At 36.2% G+C, this 7,913-nt stretch overlaps 1 long non-coding RNA gene across 1 annotated transcript; it reads left to right on the top strand.

The window, feature by feature from the left end:
• Positions 1–753: 753 nt before the first annotated feature.
• Positions 754–2,169, top strand: LOC137239943 (uncharacterized). Its single transcript, XR_010949561.1, has 3 exons — positions 754–804; positions 860–1,001; positions 1,596–2,169. It is a non-coding gene; the product is annotated as an uncharacterized lncRNA (long non-coding RNA).
• The last annotated feature ends 5,744 nt before the right edge of the window (positions 2,170–7,913 follow it).

The following is a 7,913-nucleotide window of genomic DNA, read 5'->3' as shown; positions in this document are numbered from 1 at the left end:
TTGTACCATTGTGAATAACTCGCTGCAAGAAGACGAGAAAGAAGAAAACTCGCTGAATTGCAATCAGCTGTTTACCATTTGTTTACATTTTTGCCGTGTTTGATAAAACCAAAATAACAAAACATTTTTAAAATAAATTTAAATTAGATATTTTATAATAAATATTATAAATGGATTGTGTTGAGCTGTGGTTAAGTGATAGTGAGGAAGATGAAGATGCACATACAAGGCTAATAGAGCTGGCATGGGAAAGACGCAAGCTGAGGGATTCGTCGAATCCTTTGGAAATGGAAGATCACATGTAACTATCTGGATTTAATTTGTCTTAAAGTTAAAAATTTATTAAAGCTCCCATTTATACAGATTTTTGAAAAACTTTCGTTTACCGAAAGCTTCATTTGCGGATTTACTGGCATTGCTAGATGCCAAACTACAACCTGGTGTTAGAAAGACATCTATCCCAACAATTTTAAAGCTTGCAGCAACTTTACGGTTCTGCGCTCACGGATCATACCAGCTGAGTGTAGGAAATGACTTTAATATAGGATTCGGCCAATCTAAAGTATCCCTAGTTTTATCTGAAGTATTCCCAGCTTTGGAGGAATACGTTTGCAGAAATTGGGTGACAATTCAATATACTGAGGAGGAAAAGCGTCAAGCAAAGCTTTATTTTTTTGAAAAAAGTGGAATACCAGGCGTGATAGGTTGCATAGACGGGACGCATGTCAAAATTGTTGCTCCAAAAAAGGAATTCAGCATTTGTACTATAATCGCAAAGGATATTATAGTTTGAATGCAATGATAGTAAGTATTTTACAAAGAAAATATCGTGGAGTTGATAATTTTTGTTATTTCATAGGTTTGCGATAATGCCATGAGAATCCGCTATGTCAATGCCAAGTATCCGGGGGCAACGCACGATGCAAACGTTTTCAACATGTCCACATTGAAACCACGATTGGAAGATGACTACCGTAGGGGTGAAAGAAATATAATATTAGGTATGTAAAGTACTCCATACACCTATTTGTGAACGTGAAAATGGTCCGTGGTGATTTCTGAAGTTTACCCAAAGGCACAGTATTCCATATGAATTCTTAACAAATGAATACGACAGCATGACGCTCTTAATACCCGCCCAAAAATATTTGGAGGGGTGTCAAAAGATGTGTTTTGGACCCAGTATTGCGAATCCGAAATATAAAATAAAAAATGTTGCTTTTGTCAAGAGATATTTGCGAAAGAAATTGAACATTTTTATGTGCTTGTTGTATACACAAAAAAATTTTGTGTTAAACTCAGCCAGGGTAATTTGCTGTCGTATAGATTTAACAAATCCCTTTGCATGTTAAAGCACTGCAGCCAATAGATTCCATTTTCAACAAAATCTGTGATTCAACTAGAAATTTGGGGAAAATAAGAATATTCATTGTTTTGAATATAACAATTAGAAAGATATTTGTGTTGTAAAAAGCGGTGTAACAAAAATATATTAGACAAAAGAAATATATTCACGTTAGCAAGGAGGTGTATGGAGTCCTTAATGCTTAACTTATTTTCATAATTTTATGGTTGTAAAATATGTAAATATTTAGGCGATGCAGGTTACGCCCTACAACCTTATATGCTTACGCCATACCGAAACCCAGAAGATGGAACAGCAGAATGTATGTTTAACAGAAAACATTCCCAAGGAAGGAATATTGTGGAACGTACTATTGGAGTCCTTAAAAATCGATTTAGGTGTTTGTTAGGGGCTCGTGCGCTTCACTATGAGCCAAAGAAAGCTACACAAATAATAAACGTATGCGCAGCTCTTCACAACATTTGTTTATCTTATAATGTTCAATTATCAGGTGAAGAAATATCTGACTATCAAAACCCGAATGACGATTTCCAAGATAGCACAACATATGAAGGTGGTTCAGTGGCAAACGAAGAAGCTAGGGCAGTTAGAAATAATATTTTACAACATATGCAGTTCTAGTTTTACGATGATAACAAACAATTTTTATTTAAATTCATATTCAGTCCATTTTAAATTCAGAGTACACTTATTTTAAATTAACAAAGGCTAACTAAAAAAAATTCATGTTTTTTATTAACATAAATCAAAATATGACTTCATCTAAAAAAAATATCACAAATTCAGGTGTGAATAAAAAATGTATCTTAAAACTACTATCTACATAAAAAATCAAATTATTTCAAAGTTACTATTTACATTTAAAATATCGCATTGCCTTAAAACTACTATTCACATTAGTGCTTTGGTAATTCTCTCCTTCTCCAACTCCAAAATCTGTTCTTTCAACCTTAATTTATCTCTCCTATGCTTTTTCTTATTAATAATTTCTTCTTTTAGCAGTTTAAACTTTTTTTTCAATTTCTAGTTCTCTTGCTTTAAAGTTACAGCCTCAAAATTTAGCGCAACTAACCTCCTCATGTATCCTTCTATATTTACAACACTTTTCTTAATACCTAATGTATTTCTTTTCAGGGCCTTAAAATGTTTACTTTGAATGTCAATCTGCTTCTCCAACAGTGACCTTCTTGCTGGAGTTGCCTGTAGTGCAGCTCTTTCCTGGATCTCGCATGATACGCTTCTTTCAGGTACTTCATTTTCCTGCTCATCTTCAACAATTTCAGTCGACCTACCACCAACTCTTGTTTGGACCACCACATTGCCCATTCCAATTTCTTCGCCAGGGGGATCAATATAGGCGTCAATACTTAAAAAACTCATAATAGCTTCCTCTATCGCCGAAAACGTATGGACGTTATTTGGGCCTCCACCAGTTGCTTGGTACTCCATTCGGTTCTGCGAACATTTTTTCTTCGTTTTACTTTTCAAGTCCGTCCACACCTACAAAGGAATGTTCAGTATTTTCTTTATGGACGCTATATACAAATTTGTTTACCTTTAACCACTTTTCCCAAGAACGCATCGGTGGTCCCAAGCTATTGAGCTCAGCCGCTATCAATTCCCATCTTGATTTTCCCTGGGCTTTCCCACACACGCCTTTGCTAAATCAGGATGTTCTTGCATTAGCTGCACCAGTCTTGCGATTTGCCGTTTATTGCTTACAACTTTTGACCTGCAATTAAAATAACTACTTTTTATTATTTAGGTTTACATTTTTTACTTTTATTCAAATTTTTTTACTTTTTTTTTTTCAATTTTTAAATTTTTTCACTTTTTTTTATCACTTAAACGCTTCAACGACTGCAAAATGGCTGTAGAAAGACAATCGATCAAAAAAATATTCACAGTCGATAAATGAGCGAAAAACAAGTAAGGAAGGCTAAGTTCGGGTGTAACCGAACATTACATACTCAGTTGAGAGCTATGGAGACAAAATAAGGAAAATCACCATGTAGGAAAATGAACCTAGTGTAACCCTGGAATGTGGTTGTATGACATGTGTATCAAGTGGAAGGTATTAAAGAGTATTTTAAGAGAGAGTAGGCCATAGTTCTATGGATGGACGCCATTTAGGGATATAGCCATAAAAGTGGACCAGGGCTGACTCTAGAATTTGTTTGTACGATATGGGTATCAAATGAAAGGTGTTACTGAGAATTTTAAGAGGGAGTGGGCCTTAGGTCTATCGGTGGACGCCTTTTCGAGATATCGCCATTGAGGTGGACCAGGGGTGACTCTAGAATGTGTTTGTACGATATGGGTATCAAATGAAAGGTGGTAATGAGTATTTTAAAAGGGAATGGGCTTTAGTTCTATAGGTGAACGCCTTTTCGAGAAATGGCCATAAAGGTGGACCAGGGGTGACTCTAGAATATGTTTGTACGATATGGGTATCAAATGAAAGCTGTTAATGAGTATTTTGAAAAGGAGTGATCCTTAGTTCCATAGGTGGACGCCGTTTCGAGATATCGCCAATAGGGTGGGACAGGGGTGACTCTAGAATGTTTGTACGATATGGGTATCAAACGAAAAGTGTTACTGAGCATTTTAAGAGGGAGTGGGAATTAGGTCTATAGGTGGACGCCTCTTCGAAATGTCGCCATTAGGGTGGGCCAGGGGTGACTCTAGAATGTTTGTATGATATGGGTATCAAATGAAAGGTGTTACTGAGCATTTTAAGAGGGAGTGGGCATTAGGTCTATAGGTGGACGCCTTTTCGAGATATTAGGGTGGGCCAGGGGTGACTCTAGAATGTGTTTGTACGATATGGGTATCAAATGAAAAGTGGTAATGAGTATTTTAAAAGGGAGTAATCCTTAGTTCTATAGGTGGACTCCTTTTATAGATATCGCCATAAAGGGTGACTCTAGAATGTTTGTACGATATGGGTATCAAACGAAAGGTGTTACTGAGCATTTTAAAAGGGAGTGGACATTAGGTCTATAGGTGGACGCCTTTTCGAGATATCGCCATTAGGGTGGGCCAGGGGTGACTCTAGAATGTTTGTACGATATGGGTATCAAACGAAAGGTGTTACTAAGCATTTTAAGAGGGAGTGGGCATTAGGTCTATAGGTGGACGCCTTTTCGAGATATCGCCATTAGGGTGGGCCAGGGGTGACTCTGGAATGTGTTTGTACGATATGGATATCAAATTAAAGGTATTAATGAGGGTTTTAAAAGCGAGTGGCCCTTAGATGTATATGTAAGGGCGTTCTCGCGATATCGACCAAAATGTGGACCAGGTGATCCAGAAAATCATCTGTCGGGTACTGCTAATTTATTTATATATGCAATACCACTAACAGTATTCCTGCCAAGATTCCAAGGGCTGTTGATTTCGCCTTGTAGAACTTTTTCATTTTCTTCTACTTAATATGGTCGGTGTCACACCCATTTTACAAAGTTTTTTCCAAAGTTATATTTTGTACCAATAAACCAATCCAGTTACCGTGTTTCATCCCTTTTTTTCGTATTTGGTATAGAATTATGGCATTTTTTCATTTTTCGTAATTTTCGATATCGATAAAGTGGGCGTGGTTATGGTCGGATTTCGGCCATTTTTATACCAAGATAAAGTGAGTTCAGATAAGTACGTGGGCTAAGTTTAGTAAAGATATATCGATTTTTGCTCAAGTTGTTGTGTTAACGGCCGAGCGGAAGGACAGACGGTGGACTGTGTATAAAAACTGGGCGTGGCTTCCACCGATTTCGCCCGATTTTCACAGAGAACAGTTACCGTCATAGAATCTATGCCCCTACCAAATTTGAGAAGGATTGGTAAATTTTTGTTTGACTTATGGCATTAAAAGTATTCTAGACAAACTAAATGGAAATGGGCGGAGCCACGCCCATTTTGAAATTTTCTTTTATTTTTGTATTTTGTTGCATCATATCATTACTGGAGTTGAATTTTGACTTAATTTACTTATATACAGTAAAGATATTAAATTTTTTGTTAAAATTTGAATTTTAAAAAAAAATTTTTTAAAAAGTGGGCGTGTTCATCCAATTTTGCTAATTTTTATTTATCACATATATAATGATAGTAGTAACGTTCCTGCCAAATTTCATCATGATATCTTTAACGACTGTCAAATTACAGCTTGCAAAACTTTTAAATTACCTTCTTGTAAAAGTGGGCGGTGCCACGCCCGTTGTCCAAAATCTTACTAATTTTCTATTCTGCGTCATAACGCCAACCCATCTACCAAGTTTCATCGCTTTAACCGCCTTTGGCAATGAATTATCGCATTTTTTCGGTTTTTCGAAATTTTCGATATCGAAAAAGTGGGCGTGGTTATAGTCCGATATCGTTCATTATAAATAGCGATCTGAGATGAGTGCCCAGGAATCTACATACCAAATTTCATCAAGATACCTCAAAATTTGCTCTAGTTATCGTGTTAACGGACAGACGGACGGACGGACGGACGGACATGGCTCAATCAAATTTTTTTTCGATACTGTTGATTTTGATATATGGAAGTCTATATCTATCTCGATTCCTTTATACCTGTGAGCTCTGCTCAACTGAGTATAAATATAACATTAACACAGCATTCAAAACATCGAACAATCTAGGGCGAAAACTAAGAACTAACATTAACTCAGAGGATCCGTTTAGCAGCCACGGCGTATACAAGCTTACCTGCGGATGCCAGCATAGTTACATAGGACAAACAGGACGGCAATAAGAACGAGGTTCAGAGAACATATTAGAGATTACAACAAAAAATATGGAATCCAAACATTATACCCGAGTCTAACTTCGCGAATCACATGGTCGAGAATGAATGCTCCCCAGAAAACATCAATAAAACAGTTAGGGTTCTTCACATACAGGAAAAGGGCCGACGTCTCAACGTACTCGAAAACATGGAAATCTACAAACAGAAAACATTCGACGGTAGAATAATAAACGAACAGATAAACACAATTTCTGACACAATATTCGAGCCTTTAAAACTTGTTTACAGGAAACAACTTAATCACACAGGTACAACAGACAAACACACAACAACAAATAAACACAAAACAATTAACACACCAAAACAAAAAACCGACAAAGAAGGTCAAACGATTAAAATCACAGATTTCTACCTACCCCAGTCAGCCACACAAATCGATTAGTAAACCACCCTCGGTTCTGAATGAACACACAGCACATACACATAACTAAATATACACAAGCATCAATTTGACAATACCTGCTCATATACCTACGAACTACGAACTGACGATGGCACAACGCCGAAACCGGTTTGTCTCAAAACCAAATTTGACAAGGGATGACGGAAAATCGTTCCAATATACATCATTTATCCACCCTGTCGGAAAATCAACCAAACAAGATAAGTCTTGTAAAACGTTATATTTTTCCAAACAACTGCAAAATTGTATGAGACAACTACTAGTAATCAGTTGTCAGATTTTGATGTCTTTGACAGCTACACCAACACAAGGTTGTAAACGGTAATACCACATAAAGTTGTAAGACTAGACAACTCAACCGATATTTTTTTCGACAGGTAGAGTTGTAATCTGAAATACCAAATTGCTAAATTTCAACTGAAACAGAGTTGAGTTGTAAATGGTAATATGGGCAGAAGTCTGACTACTTGCTGGTAGCAAATTTCTTCGAGAAAAACCCATGAATTTATATTTTCTAAGATTGAGCGGAATATAATTAACGTAGGTAACTAAATTGTTTAGATCCGTTGGGAATAAATAACGTTCCTCAATCGACGAATGGGATTAAAAAAAGTATCCCATCGTCAGCATACATTAGGGGGACTCAATAAAGCATATACATTTATAAGGTGTAAAATTATATCTATTTACACACGTTGTTATATGAACGCACGTAGTAATATTCTTGATCTTTACTAAGAAATTCTAGTAAATGACTTGCCGATGCCGGAGATTTCTGATGAAAAGGACGGCAATTATGTTTGTAAGGTTGCATTACTTTAAGTTTACCGCGTTTACACCATGAAATGTGCGCGTAAATTTATACAAATTGTGTAAATGATTTTTCATACAAAATTTGACAGTTCGTTTACGCACTAGATAAATTTATACGTTTACACACTTTATAAGGCATTTATAAGGTTAAATGAGTCCCCCTATTATTTTGAAAACTTTAATTTATTAGCAATATCTTTTATGCAGAGCAAGAACAGAATTGGACCAAGATGGCTGCCCTGCGGAACACCAGAGGAAACATCTATGGCGACGGAATGGGAATTTTTAAAAATTACTTTTTGAGTAAGATCACCAAGATAGAAAGATATACAGCGGGTGAAACCTTGAATACTTGTTTAGTAAATGAAAGCTTTTGGGATTTAAAAAAGCATGGTTGAGATTAATTATTGAGTTTTTGTTTGTTAACCTGTTTTTTTTTTTAGAGTTTAGTGCACGAAACCGGTGAATTTTGAAGGTAATTCATTCTCGTGCATATTCTTATAAAATTTATTAAAGGGACA

This window comes from Eurosta solidaginis, chromosome 2 (assembly GCF_040869045.1).
Source record: "Eurosta solidaginis isolate ZX-2024a chromosome 2, ASM4086904v1, whole genome shotgun sequence".
Classification (NCBI taxonomy): Eukaryota; Metazoa; Arthropoda; class Insecta; order Diptera; family Tephritidae; genus Eurosta; species Eurosta solidaginis.
Note: the sequence above shows the minus strand (reverse complement) of the source record. Positions and strands in the feature narration are given on the sequence as shown.